The sequence below is a fragment of the Miscanthus floridulus genome, chromosome 1 (assembly GCF_019320115.1).
Source record: "Miscanthus floridulus cultivar M001 chromosome 1, ASM1932011v1, whole genome shotgun sequence".
In the NCBI taxonomy this organism is placed as follows: domain Eukaryota; kingdom Viridiplantae; phylum Streptophyta; class Magnoliopsida; order Poales; family Poaceae; genus Miscanthus; species Miscanthus floridulus.
Window position 1 is genome coordinate 10,888,599 of NC_089580.1, and position 22,993 is coordinate 10,911,591.

The 22,993-nt window shown below is 43.3% G+C and overlaps 1 pseudogene; it reads right to left on the reverse strand.

Annotated features, from left to right (window-relative positions):
- Positions 1-414: 414 nt before the first annotated feature.
- LOC136543073 (protein SABRE-like) lies at positions 415-18,435 on the reverse strand (annotated as a pseudogene).
- Between the last annotated feature and the right edge of the window lie 4,558 nt (positions 18,436-22,993).

The window sequence follows — 22,993 nt, forward strand, 5'->3', positions numbered from 1 at the left end:
AGTGCCAAATTTAATATTAGCATGGCAGCCACAGAACCATAAATGGACCAACCTGGAAGAGCTCAAGTGGATAACTTCCATTCTTAGGAGCACCTTGCTTGGCATCCACACGAAGCATGTTAATTCTGTAAAAAATACAATCAAATTATCATTCAGTGGAATCCCATTTTTTTAAGAGGAACTCGCTGTGAATCCAGAACATTACGAAGAAAAAGAACAAAACAGTTCTTGATAAACATGTTCCACAGAATATTCAATAATATGCTCAAATATCAAACAGAACAGTTTGTAGAAGTGATCAAAGAGATGAAATGAAAGTAATTCTTACTTTCCAGGAGGTGTGTTCCAGGCAGACAATAAGGTATCACATTTTGCATTGACCATGCAATTCCCTCACAACAAAGTATTTAGTTGTAAACTGAGCAATGCCTATATCTTTGTAATCCCGATCAAATCGTACACCTGCAAAAGATTTTCAAGTGTTATATGGACCACAAATTGGGTTATTAAATAAAAAGGAAAATTGGCTGGCTGGACACTGAAAGTGACTACCCTTTGGCTGCTGGACACCCAAAATAGACCGATTTGCTGGAGGACACTCTGGTTCTTGGTAAATTTGCCGCTGGACCACTCCGCCTAATAAAATATTCATTTCTGCTTTCGAGGAGAGAGAAGCACGGTGAAATGTCCTTTTTGCCCTGGCTTTTCTTCTTACTGCTGCTACTCGTGTGGACGGGGAAGGGGCTCCGGCAGGGGGGCCGGGCGAGCCAGCAACACGGTGTCGGCGCGGGGCCCACGCACTGGCCATGCTGAGGCTGGCTCGGCGGCCATAGGGTGCCGGCGGCGCTGCTGTGGCAGCAGCACGCGCCCAAGGAGGGGCCTCGGCGGGGCCGGGCTAGCCTGCGGTGCGGCGGCTTCGCGGGGTGGCGGCGGCTGCCCTGCTTTGCTCGAGCCGTTTCCCCTCCCTTTGTCTGCGCACGCCACCGCCAACACCCCTCCGCCGCCACCCAATTCGCCGCCGTTGCCGCGCCAATACTCCGATTCCACTCCCCCGCAGCAGCTCCATGACCTCCTCCCTCCCTCCCACCTAGCTGCACGCCGTTCTCCACAGGTACAGGTCGGGCGGGCCATTGCCACCGCCGTGCCCGCCATTGGCCGCCGTCGAGCAAAGCTCGCGCGTGGCCGGCGCACCTCCGTCTCCCTCTGCTCTCTCCTTTCTCGTTTTGGTGTCGCCCTGGGTCACTAGAGCCCACGCCGTTGGCCCATGGCCTCCGCAGCCGGCAGTAGAACTGCCGAGCATGCGCCATGAGCTCGCCGCGGCATCGCCATACACGTGGCCACGCTTCACACCTACCTCCTCAGGGCCCGCAGGGACTTGCGCCCGTCACTCGCGTGCAGGTCGGGGGCCTCCCACGCGTCGTCGTGCACCCCCGGGTGCCCGCCAAGGGGGGCCTACGGGGTTCGCCGCGAGCACGCCGAGGACCGCCGCACGATTGGGAGGGGCCCAGCCGTCGCCGGCGCCGGCGCTAGGGTCAGGGAGGAGGCAGGCGTGGCCGCCGGGGCAAGGGCGAGCGTGGCCACCATGGCGCGGGCCGCCGTGGCTCCAAGCGGGGCGGGGACGGGGGCCAGGGCTCGGCTCGATTCGGGGCAGGGAGGGGCGGCACTCCGGCGAGGCGGCCGACAAGGGCGGGAGGAGAGGAGCGGCCGAGGCCAACTGGGGCTCGGCTCGTGGCGCAGCGGGTTAGGGCGCGGGCAGTGTGGGGAGGAAAGTGAAAGGAAAAAAAAGGAAAAGAGAAAGTGGCAGGGTTATTAAGGACATTTCACCTCTCTTCTCTCCCCTCTAAACCCGGAAATGAATATTTTATTGGGTGCGGTGTCCACCAGCAAGTTTGACAAGAATCAGAGTGTCTATCAGAAAAACTGCTCCATTTTTCATGTCCAGCAGCAAATGGAGGTCACTTTCAGTGTCCCGTAGCCAATTTTCCCTAAATAAAAACAGTTCGCCAAGATCTCGAAGAATGTACTTATATATATATATATAATAGGTGAAGATTCATCCATAAATAATATGGACCATGCAATTTTTTCCACTAGTTTGAATCGTTATTGTGGATTTGCCACTAAATAAGACAATTGCATATTTTGACACTAAGTGTGTTAGTCAACCATCAAACATTCCATTGGACTGCCGGAGAGCATGAATGGCATGCACATACAACAAATGTCCCTTTCTATTCCTCCTGAGTTTCAAACGCTAAACATCATCTTCGGCGCTTCTCATCCCCGCCGTCCCATCCTCCCTTGACGCCTCTCACCTCCTCCAGCCCGATTGAAGCTACGGGCAGCCACAGTGGTGCAAGGATCCCGTTAAGCCAAATCCTCGTCAGCCCACCAATATCCAACTATGTCCCCACCTAAGACCTTCTCTTCCAACCAGCCAACATCATAGGAGATAGGATGAAGGGTCAGCATGTGACGCCAGGTTGCTCAACCTCACACAGATGTGCACTCAGCTTTTTAGTAGCAAAGACCATGCTCCTCTCCAAGCCCAACCTCCTTCAGGCCCTTCCGGTGATGTGATGGTTGCAGCAGGCAGCGGCGGCGGCGGCGGAGAGCACGACACCAGTGGTGAGGAACAGCAGGACACTAGATAAGAGGCATGGGCCAGCACAGGGATGGGGAGGTGCAGAGCCAGGTAGGAGGAAGGGTCCAGTGATGGAGATGGGTGAGTCTTGCTCAGGCCATGATGACTGGAATCGGGAACAAGAGCTCGACACATTAGATAGATGACAGGGATAATTTTGTCTTTTTTTTCCTGTCTATATGGTTTACAAAATCAATTTTCAGAAATATTTTTACACTAATGGACACCTATAGAAACTAGTGGCAAGCTGACCTGACTGGAGGGGGTTTCAATGGCAATTTTACCTTTTTTTGAGCAGCATCCCAGTTTAAGGGTCAACCTAGTGGGAAATATCAATTTGCATGATGATAAAACCTCAATGAAAAACAATAATAAGTGAACTCACAAGAACTGAAACATTCAAGCAGGCAAAAGAAGCAAACGAAAAGACCAGAGAAATTAAAAATAAACAATTACTAGAAAGACTGCACACACCATATCATTGATCTCAGCTTCTGCAAAAGTGTTTCCATCTGCGAGCATGCTCCATACAACCTTGCTAATTTTCATAGAAATTCGCATGGCACAAGAGTGGTTTTTGTTCTTTTTCTTTCTCCAAATGTGATTGTGAAGCATTTGAAAGTGCTTTTCTCAATGCTGATGATGCAGATATTCGAGACTTCTGTAGGTTTGCGAAATCCCTTTTCAGTCCTTCCACCTGGTAACAGTACAATATTGATGAAACATTTTATTTGAATTATTCTACAAGTGGATGAGTCCATTGCTCCAGAAATGAAGTGGTTTTTACCAATGAAGCTTTCCCATTGTTGATCATCCATAAACAATCACCCTTTTCTGAAGAATGACAGTGATCAGTCCCATTATCACCATTTCCAGTGAGAGACCTTATATCATCAAGCAGTAACTTAATTTCCCTTTCCCCTCTGTTCGAGTGTAATTTTCGCAAGCTCCACTTCTTCAACTCCATCAGGGACTACCTCATCAGCTTCTTCTTCAATATCTTCATCATCTGATGGATACTGAAGACTGTTTTTCCTAGGGCCTGTGACAGGAAACTAATACTGTGAAGTTCTGTAAGTAACAGAGATTGCAAAGAATAGTAGGTTATATTGCATTGAGCCCCATGGGCTGATTATACACAGTGTATAGGACTAACATCCTACGTTAGTAGGCAATGCGGTACAATTCAATCTACATATGTGCTAGACTAGAAGTCTAGGTGGGCTGGTCAGCTATAGAGACCAACACAAACCCATATACATATACACATAATATGTCTAACAAGTTCAATAAGGTCGTATAAAAGAGGCAACCTTAAAATTTAATGCAAAGATATGAACATTTAAGTCAATAAAGACAAGGGCAAGAGATACCATACTTGAGAAATCTACCAAACATATATATACATGCACTAGTAAACATCCTTCTCGTATCACCTCAAACAGATGAAATAAATTAAGCTTGTCCTGTTGGTATTATCTTAAGCATTATCCCTGCTACTTGCATATTTGCATCACAGGCCTGGGGATCAATTCGATTTTGATTAGGTAGTGATTCTTTTTTGATTGACCTCCAGACCAGAAAGAAGGCCAACTTGGAGTTGTGATTTGACTTTGGATTTTATTTTGAAGTTAATTTACTGGCACAAAAATTTGGGGGGTATACTCAGTGTTACAGGCTTCTGGCCACAAAAAATGACCAACAGTCATTGATAACCTTCATGTAATAATAAGAACATAGATATTACTATATTAGTATCTTTTCTAAACAGCATTACAAGAGATCCAATTTTATGCTCCACAGCATGATGGTTTCCATGTGCAGCACACCACATGTGTTGGAATGTGGGCCAAAAGTTCAATACCCAGAACAAACTGGTAAACCAAAAAATGTAGGTACACTGGCACAGTTCTGTAAATAAGAGATGTCTATTCCGGTAAGCCTGTCACAATCAGTCTCTTCATTTCTTAATACCTTCCATAGTCACTTTTTTGACCTTTATAGCCAAAGCACCACAAAAGCTTCAAGACCCCTCAAACCACGTAGGAACACCAACCCACATTATCAGCCTCCATCCTTAAACTTCCTGCACACTGTAAACCTAACCAGTAGTCTCAAATCAGCCAGTCCACTTCATTCATGTGCGACCACGCTTCCCACAGTACCAAAGGCTCACGACCCTTACCCCTCCTCTACCCTACCAATACCAACCACTGTTGGCCCTCGATCTCCCTGCACAGGTGAGCAGCTAGCTCACCAACACACTCACACTCACCATGGCTAGAGGTAGAAGAAATGGGTTGAGGACAGAACACACACAGAGCACAGCTCTGAAACTCTGAACTAGTTTCTTCCATTGCCTTTGCTTAGTATATATACAAGACTAGTACCAACTACAAGGTACATAAGTACACCTACTGCAATACATGGCTGAGATCAGCCTCAACAACTACCATGGCTGATGTATGCCACTACTAACTAGTGTACAATCTAGTACTAGAGGTGATGGCCTATTGCCAAACCTCAACAGTAGTCAGCAGAGCTGACCGAGTGCCAACCCATGTAGCATGGAGAAACGTTCAGTGAGCCGAGCATGTCATATTATCATCTGACGTCAATGGCTATGCATACATAACAAAATGAGTTGCACGGTTCGTATTAAGATGTTTGTAGTCACTGAACAAAATTTAACAGAGATCAAATGCTAAATTCGGACACAACTAAAGGATGCTAATTTCAATCTTTTGGAATAATTTATAAATGGCTTGTTTAAGGAAATACATGCTCATTTGGAACCAACATTTCTAGTTCATCACTAATTCCACTCCTGCATGGTAGAAAACAAAAGTTCAAACGCCCATCGCAAGCAGATTGATTCCAAACTCTGTTGTACATACCCTAGGAAGTAATATCCATGTTCTAATAAATTTTAAATGATGAACAGAAAAGAACACACTGGACCAAAAAACTAGCATCAAACCATTGAAAGTAACAATTATGAGAAAACAAAAAAGAATTCATGAAACTCAAAGAAGTCTCACTTGGGGGGTCTTGCTAATATAAGATTTCTAAGCACGTCAAACAGAACTTGAAACTGGCGAGAGGTCATCGTTGCAGTAATGTCTGGAGAATTAAAGCGTAGCTCCTTTAATGGCTTAAACCTGGATTACAGAGTATGAAAAATAATTAACCATCACAAAAAAATATATTTTATGTGTTTAGCTTTCTAACTGAAGTGCATCCAATAACAACACATAGGTATCAGATCTAATTTACCCTCAAGTCTGCAGTTCCACCTTTGTGTCTAGTGTAACGGAAGTACATTTGACAAGGCATAAACACTCTCTCTAACAAGGCACCTGTGCGCTTCAATTTCTCAGAGCTACCTAGAACCTTAGGGAGCCACTGTAGACCAGCCCCAGGGTCCACATCAGTGGGGGCTACATGAGCTTGAACATCTTTAAGCATCACAGAGAGTTCAGACTTGTTCCAGGTCATTTCAGGTTGTAACTCAAGAATATGTGCACTGCTTGTTCCAAGTGCTTGCTCTAGTATTTTCTTTCCCAAGATGAACCACTGAATGAAATGAACGAGCCAGTACACGACCACTGGCTGCAGCAAGTAGAAAACCTTCCCTGGTACATAGAGATCATAATTTACTTTAGTTCCACACATGGTTTTACTCAATTTGGCAACCATGACCATCGGGTTGGCATTTATGGTTATATAGCTGGCTTTTATGGCAATAAAATGTAACCTGCTAGAAAGGATGCAAGTTGAAACCAAACTACTGTGTTTGTTAATATGGGAAAACTGATTTATGAAACAAGCCTACAAGTGAAAATAGAATCAAGGTCATAGTTAAGGTTGAATATTGGAGTGTCCTCCAAATTTTGAAATCTCGAAATACAATGGGCTAGATGAAATGCATGATGTAGATCACCTAGACAAACTACATAGTATAACCATTTATCATGGCGTACATAACAACTAATTCGTAACTGAAACTCGCCAAGCGATAACAAAAGAAGCAAATATTTACGAAAAAACTTACATTTGCTTCTTCAGAGTGTAGGTTGAATTGGGGTGTAATAACATTAACCATATATTGGGCTGTCCCTCCTTTATTCCGAATCATAAAAAATGTCATGCTTTACTGCATTTACGGTACAAGCTCAAAATCAACTATCAAAGTTCAGAACAGTTTAAAACCATTACAGTATTTAGCAGTTTTTAGCTTTTGATGGACTCAGACAGAAATAAGATGACCAAAACTTTCAACTTATGTCCCAGCATGAAAAAAATATACAGCAAAAAGTAAACATACCAGCCACATCGGAGGAGTGATTGGCTTTACTATGCAACGAGGAAGATGAACCCGAAGCATCCAGATGTTTGCACTGATGGAGAACCCACATGTATGGAAGAGCTGGATCTTGCGCCAACTTAGAGCCCTCAGCATTCCTTTCTTCAATCATCTTTCTTTGTGCATATGTCGTGAAGGAGAGGGTTTTGGAGGCTCAAATGCTTTGGAAATTCCTCCAACCCACGACCAAACCGCGTCTCGGTTCTGAATAGTCCATAAATCCTAAGGCCATAAACAAATACTCTTTGGCAATTGTCTGCAAGCACCACATTAAAATCATCATCATCATCGCTAGGCTCAGATAGAGGGTGGTCACTTTCACTGTCATCCTCAAACTCAGACCTAACGATACGTTATCTCATGACTCCTCCCAGTATCCTGCCATCCCATAAGCCTTTCCGGATCTGCCTTACGTGTTTGCCTTCTTATCGTGATATAATCCGAAGACAAGAGGAAGCCATCCTCATGCTTTTCTTGGAAATTGCCCATGCTGCATCTGTCATGAACAAATTTGCCCTGTGACTGTTGGACCGTAGTCCTTACTTTGGATAGCATTTTCAACTTTAGACAAATCGCTATCTCGCATCAGATAAACCTCTGGCATGTGAAGATCCAGACCACGATAAAACAAGGTCCAGCGATTCACGTTTACAATCAAATGTGTAATGCTGCTTACCTCTACTGTAACATAACTCGTACTTCAAATTTGACATCTTAAACGTCAAGCCAGAAGCAGGGTCATCATCCTCACTTAAAGGTGCATGCCTTATGCAACAGGGAGTAGCATCCACACGGAAAAAAAATTCAACCAAAACTTTTGTCCAGCGAGAGGTTACCAGATCTAGTAGCCCGAGGAATTCCAAAACGACGCCATCTAGAGAAAGAACGAAGTTTATGAGGGGGGCTGTAATTCAAGCTCCACCATTTGAAAACCCAAGCAAGGTCATGAGCTCCCAGGTTCATGGAAGGGAAGTCATCATCAGCCATTTTGCAAGGACTGCCAGACATGGTCCCACAGAGCATTGAATTATTTCCATAAAAGGGAGGTGATGGGCCATTACCATACTGGGATTGCAATGGTCTAAGGGAAAAGTTCCACCTAAGAGAGATAAGTAGATCGAAATGGATCATAAACTTTCTTCCGAGGTTCCCCCTCACAGGGAGTGCATGCAAATAATGATTCAATGGATTCCTAGATTCACACTGCCAATCAATAACCACATTTAGGGAGAATAGAGGAGCATATATAAAAGGTCTGGGCACACGAGATGGAACTTTTAAGCGGCGGTTCTTTGTAATACTCTCAACGCTGCTTATGTATATCTTGAATTCTTTCGCGGAAACATCCACACAACCATCAGTTTGCTGGATCTCCATATATTCAGAAACAATTTGGAGTTTGTCCACATGCTCATAAGGATTAGTTGTCGCCAGGAACTTCCATTTGGTCTCATTGAAATATACAAATTATCTTTCCATGCAAGTAATATCTCATGTCATCCCACCATTGGTAAGCTGCGCTCCTTTTTAGGCGGTTGGACTGCTGGACCAGAACAGCTTGCCCTGTTGCTAAGATTAACTTTCCGCAGAGCTACTTGAAATGCATAGCTTATATCAGCGAAAGATGGCTCATAACCAACTCCAAAAGATATCTCTCCCTTCTGGAAATAAAATAGGTAAATTAGAAGTACATTTTCATTGCTGGTGTAGTACCACTGGCAGAACGTAGCATCGTGACCTTTTGCCATCTTCCAATATACAATTCTTGATGTATTTGGGATTGAAAACATGTTGCCTGAAAGTGGATAGAGTGAGAAAGAAAAGTGAGGATGGACAAAGGATCTAAAATATTATAAAAAAAACACATGTTCGATATAAACAACTCGAATTTAAACATTTAGATAACCTAAGTTTTTCATTCTCATGGTAATCAGCATTCATTGAACATGAACTCATTTTCAAAATGAAATGTTCATATGAATCTGAGTTAAAAGTTACTGGGAAACGGTAACAGATCTACGCACAGATGTTTTCTCATGACTAGTCTATTTATGTGTGTGATGCTACAATATCTAAATATACAGCAATGTGACGTAGCATATAACAGGACCTCCTCATTTCCCAAATCTCCCAAACTGAGAGTCAGGCCATACTCAAAATCCCATCATCACAAGTTTAATAGTTCATTACTAATATACTACTACATCCCTTCGGATTTAGATGGCGCCTTTTTGGGGGTTTCAAAGACCAAGGGCGTGGCACAATGGTCAGCACTGCCCTTGCTTAGTAGTTGATGTGGCAGCAGGCAGGCAGGCAGGGCTGCGCACCAATTGCAGCGTTAGTTTAAGATGCATGCCTTCACATGCACTTACTAAAGTGATTGTTTGGAAGTAGTAGAAAGAGGTTCATTGTTTGAAAGCTTGGGATATACCTAGAGTCTAATGTTTGAATAGGAGTGCATGGAAAGCAGCTATTGAAGTTGGCTGAACCGTGACTAGGGCTCTTGGTGGGTTTCAACTCTAGCCTACCCCAACTTGTTTGGGACGGACAGGCTTTGTTGTTGTTGTTGTAAAGAGGTTCATTCAACTGCAATGCATGAACTTATTTAGGGGTATATACATTTCGAATTAGGAAAAGTGAATGGTTCTCTATCCCGACAGCTAAACAATAAAACAAAAATATGCGCCCAGTAAGAAACAGAGGGAGCAGTTGGAGTACGTCTTAAGTTCCTTCTGACAATCAGAATGAACAAATATAGTTCTCATTGAGGCATATTCTGATGGATTGCTTAATATTGGGTGCCAAGTGCTAGTTGCCAGTCTAATCACAGTAACCAGTCAAACTACCAATTGGGGCAGAGTCATTTCTTTCTGGAAAGGGGTCTCCGCATAGCATCTGAATTGGGGATTGATCTGCTTTCTGGCGAAGCGGGCTAACCAGATAAACAAGCATACCCACTCCCCTTTTCAATTTGTACAGCTATGCATTGCAGTCATGTCAAATTGAGGTAAAACTAATGTGCGGAAGATCAAACCAAGTTATGCAACTAGAAAGTATATAACTTAAGACAGTGCGAAGCTGGCACAAATTACAGGAGGGTAGCAAAAACTAAGAACAGTTTTGAGTTTTCTAGAAAGTATATATATAACTTAAGACAGTGGTAAGCTGGCACAAATTACAGGAGGGTGGCAAAAACTAAGAACGGTTTTGAGTTTCTGAAAGCGCATATTCATAGCCCTCTCAGTGTAATAAAAATCTTTAAACAAAAACATTAGTTCTAACACAAAGGAAAGAGTGTGATAGAACTGACCTGCTGGGCAAGCACAATACGGCCTTGACATTTCCCACTGAGTGAGGAAAACAGAGGAGAAGTATAGTCTCTTAACTGTACAACCAAGGACCCAGCAAGGACAGAAACATCACTACCATACAACCGAGAGAACGGTATGTTTTGCTCCTGACAGACAGAGTCAAGCCCCTTTATAAATTCAACCATTTCTATCTCTCCACCATCTATCCTGGTCAAAGTAACATCCAGATCGGATGCAGAAAATGAAGAAGAGAAGCTCTTCGCGAGCTTTGTCTGAACCCAGCTTGAAAACCTTCTGAGCATGCTCCTGAGCCTTCTGCGTGCACCATGTTCTGACAAGCCACATAATATGATCGAAATGCTTGCTTATGGATTTCTTCCTGCAACCTTTGAAGAGCTTCGGTGTCATGAATGTCAACTTCAACACCATTGTAGAGAAACTTTCTCTCGGAGCTGCGATTGCTCGGATCTACACTTCCTGATATAGCTTCCTCAAGATAATTCAACCTAACACCTAGCTCACAGATTTTGCTCCTCATCAAATGGTAATGTTCATCGAGCCAACCTTGGATGGGCTCTTCCTCTATATCTGCTGTCAGTTTACGCAATACAAACTTCACAGATCCAAATTTGGATCCCCAGAATTAACCTTTCTAGATTTTTCTTTTCCATCAGGACATATTATACTTCTTTTGGCAGATGAGACAAGCTTAAGGGCACGAATCATATCTTCAACAGCATCCTCTATGGCACGCAATGGCAACCTGTAAGGCATGCAAATATGGACATCTAGCCCTTGAACAACCCAGTCTCTTTTAGATGATGGCTCAACCTTTGCATCAAGCAAACTCCCAGTGCTGAAAGGTATACAGGATATTTGTATGCGGGTGCTCTTTAAAACTCTAGCACCATTAAGAGTAAGAGAGAGACCTTCAGACAGTACACCTATCTTGGCATTTTCAGTAAAGATTGATTGTACATGCATGTTTGCTTCAACACCATCAGCAAGTTCAGCAGATACCCTTAACACATCCACATCAATGGCAAAAACTGACCCTTTTCTGTCAGATTTCTGAGGTTTAACTGAACCGGCAGTCATGTTGCCATGTTCATTTGCTTTCATACTGGCAACTTCAGTATTGGTCATCTTTTCAGATTTTTGGGACTCATGATGTAGGAAATGCTTAAAGCGGATGAATGTCTCATATAGTGCTAAATGAGCATCAGGTTCCCATCTCAGATAAATATCTGTAGCACTAAAGAGGGAACAAACAGCAACTTCCGTATGGCCACTGGATCGGCGAACAATTTTAGCATTCTGCATGTCTAGTAAAGTTACTCTGACACCAGAGCGATCCTCAGGTAATTCCTCATAGATTGCCTTCACCCGTTCCAATTCTGCTTCTGTTGTCTTTCTCTCCTTGTCTATACACATAGAGAGATGAGATAGTACCAAAGATGCAGAGAACCGCAAGTGGCAGCTTGGTAAAACTGATGTTAAACTTGCCCTACGTGGTGTGCCATCAGCAGAAACACTAACAATTACTTGACCACCTTGAGAGCCGTAGTTCACGCGTTTTGGATCAGCAATTGGCATATTTACTATGTTTGCATCACCACAGTACGTAATAGAAAATTTTTGTAGGCTTAATTTCAATTTTTTCACACCTTTCATTTTCTTTTCCCCTCTACGCTCCAAATTCTTTTCTTTAGCACTTCCACCAGATGACTGAAGACTCTTAAATAGAGTTCTAAACGACATCAAATTAAGCACAAGTGATTCCAAATGCTTGAAGCCAAATTTCACTTCTATATCACTTATATCAATGGAAAAAACAAGTGCATGCCTACTAGTTTCAACCATATCTTGGACATCACTTTCCCTATATCCCCAGTCAAGGCTCATCCGAGTGATATGCATTAGGGAACCAGAGTAAGTATCCACACCAAATATGTTTTCCTTTAAGAACTCTCTATATTCTTCCTCCATGTGCACCAGCAATTCACCAAGTTCTGTGTGTATCTGAATCCCCTTGCTTGCAATATTATTTGCAAACAAATGTGATGACTGGGAACAAGCCTGCATTTTAAAAGGAACATATCAAAACACAAGTCAAAGGATGATGTTTACACTTAGCAGGTAAAGGTTTAATGCATTTATAAACTCTAGATCACATCACTAACAAATAATGGCTAGATTACCAATGCAAATGATAGCTTAGAGGAACAAGCATTCTATTGTCCAAACAATAAATGGTACTCCAACATATGAAGGTAAAAGAGAAAAGAAAGAAAACCCATAATGAGAGCCAAACCACAATACCCACACTAGCCAGCATGGTCACACCTCAACAAACTTCTCCATTATTTTCCAATGGTGCATGACCAGCACTTGTATTTAAAGTGAACTATGCTCAGCATCTACACACACCAACCAGAAGTAGGCATTTTTTTTTTAATCAAACGCGCATGAGAGCTGTGCAGCTTTGTATTAGAGATAGAAAAGAAAGGACCTGCCCCTTACAATGCCCCCAAGGGGCAAGGCTCACACCCAAGAACACAGATTGACACACATCACAAACACTGGCATTCAGCAGGAAGGCTCCCCCACAATTTTTTGCAAAATATCTGCAGCGCGCAATGCTTCAACAGAAAAATGTTGTTTGTAACCAGCACAAGTCATTTTAGTAAGACAACTATACATGTAACATGCCAAATCCCACAGGACAAAAAAGTTCATAAACATAATAGGCCTTATTCTTATTACCATAGGAACTTACATGGTACAATACCAATCCATTAAGATTGTAAAGCAAGACAGTCATTTCCGGGGCAGCGACTGTGCAAGTCCACAAAATTGGCTTGATCTCCCTTTTTTGAGTAACTTCTTGATTGGAGTTTGTTTTAGAAAGCTTCATTCCTTTGGTTCTCAAAGAATGAAGCCGCATCCATGGCATCAGTCTGCTTAACATAACATTGCATTGGGTACCGCCAAGCTTGGCATCAATCTCAGCTCTGATCGGAAGAAATGGCTAAAAGAAGATATATTTTAAGGCTCTGAAAGTTGATGACAAATTATAATAAACCAACTAAAGTGCATGATACTTACGTCAACAGGGACATCCAAAGAAGCTATTGCGAAAACTTTCAGAACTTCCAACAGAGAGCTAGAACCTTCTCTAATTAACTGAAAGGAACAAAGTAAAATATTTTTGATTAACAGCTACTGTTAAGTACAAGAGTACTAGGGGGAGGGGGAGGAGAGAGGAGGGGGGGGGGGGGGGGAGAGAGAGACTACATGAATTTCGTTTAGATCAATTTGAACATCGAAGTGTGGTGTCGCTTCTTCAAAATCGTCCTGTGGTAGGGATTTTGCACAAGTAAACTGGATCCCTGTAATGTTGTTGTCAACACTAAGTCCTTCATGCAGGTGTCTGAACTTCACATCAAGCTTCGGCACACTGAAGCTAACCTTTCAAAGAACAAACACAATATTTAGCTATATTTTTTCAGTTTTCAGTAAGAGCAGAGAAGAAAGAGAACATAAGTGGGTACAAACTACAAAGACATGACAATGGTCACCAAACATGTCATTTTGGATATCAACAGAACCTTTCAAAATATAAAGTTTGATCATTATTTCTTTATGACAATGTATCTATAAACAATTAAACATAATAACATATTATGAAGGAATAAGTCTTATTAACACTGACACACCAAAAAAACTCTTGCTGGGTTTGAAAATGTAACATCAACTTCAGAACCAGGTATATGACACCCTCAAACTTTTAAAATCACACAAAAACGAAACTACCTCCATATAAGCCAATTCAAGTTGCAAGTACCTCCCTAATTAAAGCAAAACAATTGACTCATTATTATTTTTTTGGTTGGGGGGGGGGGGGGGGGGGGGGGGGGGGGCGGGCGGCGATTTAATCAAAAAAATCATTGTGATTTTCTTTCACCTGAAGGCATTTCACTCATGTTAACCACATCTCAATAAATTGAACCTTTAGGAGACTTATACTACCTAATGACAAGAATTGAGAAGATTATGAATGTGAATTGACTTATCAAGGTGGCACGCTGTCAGCAAAGTGGTTACAGTGCTAACATGAAAAAAAAAGTATTCACAGACAAAAAAACATAACATTTTCTCACACAGATAAATTCAAGTCAATTTTGGGTACACTAACCTTATCCGGAAATGCGAGCATTTGTTTCTTTAACAGCGGTAGAATGGATTTGCTTTTCGATGTTTGTTTGATTGCTGAAGTATCTGTGATAGAATCTCCAGTGTTCAAAGAGACAGTGTTATATTCTGGAATCGTGTGCTTCTTGCGAAACATCCTTTCATCAATGTTGGCAATAGCATACCCACATTTCAATTCCAGGTTAATGATTTTAATACCTTTCTCCCTGATAAAAAAAAGTTTTAAATACATGCAAAAATAGGTAATACCGTAATACTATAGGAACATCAAATTGTTATGGTATTGGTATGAGGAAACTCTTCTTGAGCAATCAAATACGCAATCTGTGTTGCATATGTAAGCTCTAATTTTCACAAAACCGTGATACTGCAAACAGAAGGTAATTCAAGAATACTATGAAAGATCCCAGATATATTTGACGATTTTACTGTTGAAGTGATTTATATGTTGATAGTACAACCTTCACCTGAATATATCAGTTGCCAAGGCAGAAGAGGAACTCACTTTTCATGGCCGAGGTTACAAGTAACCAACAAATCTTCACAAACAAATGGGGTCAAGCTTTTCTCTGAGTTAGATACAGAAGCTTGATCAGACTGGAAAGCATCAAGCAGACTACAACTGCCCATCAGATCAGTAGTCAATCCCAAATCTCCAAAGTGTATATTCAAAGGTAAAAGATGCAACTTGACACCAAGAATATGATTAGGTCCAGCAATTTTAAACGTATCCACCGTTAGTTCTTTGATGTCAACAGCACCTTTTGGTACCTACACCATTGTTTGCGAAATTAAGGTGAAAAATCATAAGTAGCAGCATGGACCAGACATCACCATACATGAGAAAACAGACAATTTGAAGAGTATAGTGCTTCCAGTCAAGCATTCAACATAACTGTACACACGCATAACCGTCACATTTGTAAGGGTAAGTGATGTATTCTGCTAGATGCCTTATTGTTTTTCACAAGAATTTTGCATATACAACTCAGATCACCAGAACTGTGAAAATTAAACAGATATCGTGCTGAACGCTAGTGCATGCAAATAAATTCTGAGTAAATTAGCTTGAGGTTACAGGCATAGCATAACAGGAGTTGCACAATATTTCCAGTTTACATCGGTCTACAGGGCACAACAGTACAGGTGTCTGCAGCATGTAGAGAAAAAATTAGGTACTTCAGTCCTGTTTATTTTCTCATTCATTCGGCACTAAGATTAACTGCAATTATTTGTAAGGATGCCATGATAGGCAGATTAATAATCATGTAATGGAGCACAAATTTCATCTTCATACACATTGAAAGGATCAATCTATCTCATATCTTTAAAAGGCCTTGCATTCTTACTGCCTTTTCTGACCATGTCTAGTTAGCTGGGTGCAGATGATTTTTCATTGCAAACAAAATATTAGCTTATATAAGAAATTGTTGAGACAGTAATGTTACCTTGATTATCAGATCTGTCACGGAAACTGATAAAAGTCTTGCCATGCTTGATGTGAGCAGCCATTTCCCTTTTCCTGTAGAGCGGGGCCTTGCTGACTTTCGTATCTTTTTATTTTGAGAAGATGATCTGGTCACAATTTCGAGATCATTTATAAGCAACTGCAACTTTGGGTCCTTGGAGATAACACCGAAACTTAGTTTGACTAGAGACTTGCGGAAACTTAGTTTTATTTCACCAATCGAAACAGATTCAACTGAACCCTGAGAAGTTGGATAATGTGAGCAAATGGATTAGTAAGAAATATAACTACATACATAATTATTCAACATAACACGGATAATGTGAGTCTTAAGAACATCAATATTTCATAAAAGAAATATTATGGTCAGATTCTCCTTATCTACTCTGAAAGTAGAAAAATGAGAAACATGGAAAACAACACCTCCATTATAAAACAATAAGTACTTTAACAAAGAAAATATATATAGCTGCAAGATAATGTACTAAATGTCAAGGTAATATTAAGATGCTTCCCAATCATATCAAGAAGTGCAAGGCATCTTTTTTTGGCTCTACATAGCAGTATTAGTTGCTTGACAACTGTAAGATGCAAAAGACACCAAACCAAAATGTTACTAAAATAAATTGAAAAAAACAAGCATGGACAATCATTAACTTCTTATAGCTCTAGGACCTCGCAGCATGAGATGAAAGACAAACCTTACAAAACTTTATTGTTACATCCCTGAAGCAGTTGAAACCAGCAACTCGAAATCCGACAGAAGCTGAGAATACACGGCTCAAGAACCAAGCTAACAATCTTGAAGCAAATCTGCAAAGAATGAACCACATATCAAATGCAGCATAGTTGTACCTTTGAATGATTACTTCCTGCAGAGGTTAATACTAATGTGCTAGATTGAAATATAGACGGATTAAAATGAGCTCCCCTTAATGATTGAGTAATGACCAATCAGATGTTCTTTCCCTCACAAAGTGGCAGAAATATAAAAGTCCGACCAAGTAACCAACATAAATAATTCATTCACTACACAAAAAAAGGTTTCCAGATTTACCCACAATGTGGCATCAGAATAGCATGAAATTGACAGCTTGCTGAATCTTGGACATAACAATAACATGCAACGTATAAGAAGAGAAACTAAGGTATGTCAATCTCTACGTGGAAACAACGATTTTAACAAAGTGGGCATGAATCCATGCTCAAATATAACATAACATGATCCAGTTCTGCACCAAAGAGCAAGAATATGGAGGGCAGAACACATCAGAACAAATTGCTACTATCGTGGTCAAAATTAATTAAGCTGGTCTAAAAGAACTTTGAAATTGAGCGGCTCAAAATAGAACAGTCTACAACTCCTCACTGGAATGACTATCTAATAAGTATGACAGAAAACAACTCTTGTGTCATCTCGGTTACAACCAAAGCTAACTTTCACTATACCGTTCAACCCACCACGATTGCAAGCTCCAAAATATACAGAGTGAATCCAAGGTCTTGATTTCAAGATGCATCCTCCAAAGCAACCAATCAAATGAACATCGCACGGGCCACCAGCCCGCCGCAATGCTTAAGCTTGCCATTAAAAAGCTCAGTTATCACATCATGAACATTTACGCATCTAACTTGAATCGCATTTTTATCACAGAAACATTTAATGCTCCAGACCGGATGTGCCTGCTCAATCTCAAAAGACACAAACGACGATTCTGGCCACACACACACACACACACAAAAAGGTTCCATCACAAGCAGCTCCTAATCAAGGCAAAAACCACTGGTAGCAGCAATGTGCTCAGGCCACGGAAGAAAAGCCACTGCAGTGTCCAAGCGCCAATGGGCATCGCCAAAAACCGCAATTCGCTACCACAGAATCCCATCACCGACAAGCAGCGGCAGTAGTACGCAACCCGTCCCTCACCGTGGAATGCCGGATTCCCCCTACGTCCCCAGCAGTCCCACCACCTCGCGAGTCCCAAAACCGGCCTCCGCGAGAGATCCTACAGTCCTACTGCGCTGCAGCGCTGGCGCAGAGGCGGAGAGGGTCAGAGGGGCTTACGTGAAGACGACCCATCCGACGACGGAGACGGCCAGGAACACCGAGAAGAACTTGACCGGGGAGGACGCCATGGCCGGCCGGCCCTGCCGCGTCCGGCGGATCCGCGTCACGACGCCCGGATCCGTGCCTGCGACGGCGCCGGCATGGCCTCCCTCGAACCCTAGCTTCGGGGGGGCGGGGGGGCGCTCGGCCCGCGCCCCGCGAGGGAATCCCTGTGCGGTAAGGAGACGGCGGCGGCGGGGCGATCTCGCGTGGGGAGACGAGACGAGATGCCGCTGTGCTTGTTGCCTTGTATCAGGACACGGGACTTTCACAAGTCAGAGCGAGAGGGGCAGCACTGTAGTAGTAGGAGTAGCAGCAACTAGCAAAAGGGGCAGCACTAGAGAGGCCCAATTTTTGTAATCTAGATATTATAGCACGTTTCGTTTGTATTTGATAAACTTTGTCTGATCATGGACTAACTAGGCTCAAAAGATTCGTCTCGTGATTTACAACCAAACTGTGTAATTAGTTATTTTTTTTACCTACATTTAATGCTTTATGCATACGTCCAAAAATTGATGTGATGGAGAGAGAGCGAATTTGGAGTGATCTGAACAAGTCCAGAGGCGGAGGCCTTCTTGGGCTTTTCGCCTTTCGTGACTTCCGAAGACGGCAACGGTCCAGGCTCTGGGAACAAATTCTCAGCCAAAGCGGCAGGAATGGTTTCAGACCCTCGGTGCTACAAGAGAAAGACGCAAAATGTAGTTGATGTGGGTAGGACATTGACAAATGGTGGAGGCTAAGATCAGGCGCGACATTGCGAGAGCATTACGGGAGTTCAGAGTTTAGGTTTTCAGTCCTGGAGATCGGAAACAGTAGAACATCAAGAATGAGCATGAGCATAATTCTAAGGCCGTCCTCAAGGGTCTCGCGAAGTCGTTAGCGGACCTCATATTCTGTATGATACGAAGGAAAAATAACACTAAAAATAAACTCGCTAGCGTTTCTGTACTCGCTAATAAATACTGAGTCTTTACCCTCCTGTGTCGTATGTCACGACTCTTTACTTTTTATTTTTCTATTCACTCTCACCTCCAGCTCAGCTCGTGAAGTCGTCAGCTCGGTTAGGCTGTCTCCAACAACATAACTCATACCCAAAATAGGTCATCCACAGTGTTTTGAGTATTAAAAATACGCTCCAACGGATAACCCAAACAGACGACGCATTTTGCGTTCAGGGCGAACCGAGACGCAAATACGCGTCTCCACGGAGAGACGACGCAAATCGGTGCCGCTCGCGGTGGGGACGGTGGCGGCTCGTGCTGCGCCCCCTCCCGGCAGCGCTCTGGATCTCGGCGGCGCTGCTCTGGGTCTCGGCGACGCTGCTGCTCCGTGGCTGCGCGGGGCAACAAGTGGAGGAGGACGGCGCGGACGCCCTGGCCGCGGCGGCGGCGGCGGCAACGACGGCCCCCGTGGAGGAGAAGGAACGCAGGGCCCTGTACGCCGCCATCGAGAGCTTCGTCGGCAAGGGGTGGAACGTCTCCGGGCTCTACCCCGACCCCTGCGCTTGGAGATGAGGGGCTGGGCGCCGTACTGCAGGGTGAGGAGCGCCAGGTAGAGTGCCACCTTGCGCCGGCTCGGCGCCGCTGCTGCCGCTGCCGCGGGCGCCGGAGTGGACGAGGAGCCCATCCGGACTCTTCGCTCGGTTTCTGCTCTTGATTTGATTTGATTTGCTGAAACAGGGAGGGGACACAGCGAACCAGGACAGAGACTGGACGAGCACGCCGGCCTAAATGCTGCTGCGCTGTTTGATTTCCTGGGCCGCGTATGTTCATCTTCATCGTGTTCTTTTGATACATGAGAGAAGCTTTTCTCTTTGTTTGTTTTTTGGCAAGCTTTTCTCTTTGTTTTTTTTTGCTTTGCCCGTCCTCGTCACATGCCCTTTCTCGGTGCTCCTTGCCTGCTTTGAGCTCCAATCCAAAACCGTCCGCGCGAAGGGGCCGCGCGGCTCGCTGGATCTCGCGCCGGAGCTCGCAGCTTGGTGGCCGGCCGCGGGGAAGACGAAGACGGAGGAGCAAGCGGCACCGGAGCGGCACCGGACGGAGAAAACTGGGTTCGCTGTTGGAGAGGGAATGTTTTGGGTGGGTGACTATTTCTCTGCAGGTGACTCAAATCATAGAAATAGGTCTTGTGTTTACGTTACCGTCGGAGACAGTCTTAGAGACGTCCTAAGAGCGGCGTGGATTCTATGACTTCCCATGATAAGGTCACGGGTGACTTTACCCCCATTTATGTCATTCAATTCTGATCTAACGGTCGGTGAGCCTTACACTTTCTTGGCATCTAGCCCAAATACAAATGGCAGCACAATTAAGGCCCAGTTAACCGACTAGAGGGACACGTGGATTTTTTCCTTTTTTGTGCAAGTTATCTTAGAAAATCATAACTTTTACATGAGCTCAAATAAAGATAAAATTTACGTCTCAATGAGATCTATAGCTTTATATTTGATGCCTTTTTCATTTGAAGCCGTTTCGTGCCTAAAAAACTGATCAAAGTTAGAGAATCGATATATGTTTAGATTTTCAAATACAAATATGAACATTGTATAAGTTTTTAGGCACCGAAATGGCTTTAAGTGAAAAAGCAATCAACTTTAAAGTTATAGATCTCGTCAAGGTATATAAATTTCACATAAATTTATTTTTATCTGATCTCATATGTAAAAGTTATGATTTTTTAAGATAAGCTATGTAGAAAAAAAACCGCTTGTACCTCTATCCACGAACCGGGCCTTAATTGGGCTGCCATTTTGCATCTGAACTGAGAAAAAGGCTCATCAATCATTGGATCAGAAGGCTCATCAACCGTTGGATCAGAATTTAGATGACATCTGGGTGGAGTGAAGTCAACCATGATTTTATCACACGAAATCCACACCATCCTGTCCTAAGAGATGCATTAGGACTCAGGAGTTCACAATGGCTATTTCTTTTGGACGTGTGCATGACATTGGGCCCAACTTCAACAGGCGAAGCTTCATCCCTGCCCAAATCTGGTAGCGTGCGTATGTGTGTTCTTTGATTCTCTCTCGTTTATCCACATGACCTAATGAGATCCAAGTTTCTTTAAGCTAAGCTCACTCTAACCTTCATTAGCAATGTGTAGTTCCGGGATTTTTCGTGGCCTTTATGATCCATGAGTTTCATCGACCAAGGAATAAATGTGAGATTTGGACCGTGCCGTGTTGGCTCGGCCTAATTTTATCATGCTCCGTGCCACTTTGGATCATGACCTATAAGTATGTAAGGCACGTCGGGCCGTGACAATAGAGCATGGCAAATCTTTGGTTTCGATCAAGCACGGCATATGGCGCGTGGGCACACCTTTATGCTGTGACGGTTCCAGCGTTGGATGCTCTGGGCTGTGGCTCCAACAAGGGGGCATGGTCAGCTGATTTCAGGAGCTGCGGAGGTGTGAGGATGGTGCATCGACATGGGATGGTCCCGACGCAGTGAGGTGGGTCGGCTCTGGCGTGGCGAGGTAAGGCGGCTTCGGTGCCCGCGCGGAGCCAAAGATGGCGCGACACGTGGCAAGGCGCCAATGAACACGTACACAGAGCGAGGACAGTGTGGCAAGATGCTGATTAGTTGAGTAACAAGTACTTTTTTATATAAAAAATGTTGCAGGATGGTTGACATATAGAACCTACAAAATAGAGGACGGTCCCACGGACGAGTAGGCTAAAGGTGTGATAAGATCCGTCCATTTGACTTGTTCCTATCTCATCAACCAAACATAAAACGGGAATGGATGTATCTCTTTCAACCAAGTAAAGAATGGGGTCATCTTATCCCACAACGAGGGATGCATATCAAACGCAAGTCAATTCACTCGGCGGCTTGGATGAAAACCTTGGCTGCCTAAATACGTAGCTGATAGTTGAACGGAGGGAGTAACAAAAAAAAATAGGACATATACTAGAACGATACTGGAAGTCTGGAACTTGCCAAGTTATATGCTTATACGAGTATATACCAGTGCTACTTCTTGATATCTTCTTGTTTACAGCGTCAGGTTTTGATCGACTTATGGCCTTTCGGCACGCAGGAATTTTATACAAATTTACATAGAAAATATAAGATCTGTAAAAAAATGCGCTGGTAGTGTTCTATTGTTACCTAAGTCCAGAGGGAACGACAAGCAAGAAGCTTCCTGCTGCCCGGAGTGGGGATATCCGACTATCCGAGTCAGGCCACTATTGTCTCCATCGACAATTTTAATTTTGTTTTAGGTATCTCCTAGAGTATCTTCGTTTGATTTTCCAGAAAACCGTGTCCTTTCTTGCGTGCGTGTCCTGCATAGAGACTTTTAGGGGTTTTTTTGTTTAGTCGGCATCTTAAGCGCTGGTTTGTTCATGTGCGGCTTAAACTAATGCCACGATTAGCATGCGTGCCGTTGTTTAGAGGCTTCTTCTAATCGTGTGAGCGAGGGCAACATTTGTTTATTCGTGATATGTTTAGTGTTGGTAGTTTGGGTGATGGGCTGATGGCATTGTTGTGAACAGAATGACAGAGGAGGCCTTCTTTCTGATGGCGATCCTCAGGTTTTATCCAAGGGAAAGTCTTGGTGGCCACTATCTGCGTCTTGGATTGCACATCAACCAAGTTTACATCAAGGAGAAATCATGGGTAGCCATGCTAGCTTACCGTTTTGTCTCAGTGCTATACTGCTATTATCCACTACTTTTGATTTAAGAAGTAGACGTCATCGCAGAACATGCTACCCAAAGGCCAAGAGCCCAAGACGTTGGCGATATGCATAAAGTTACGTAATGTTGTCACAAAAAAAATACTAACTCAATAACAAAACATTAGGCTCAACATAACCCTAATCTTCAGACAATACATGCAGTTAAAAATAAAGACAGTTGTATATGTGT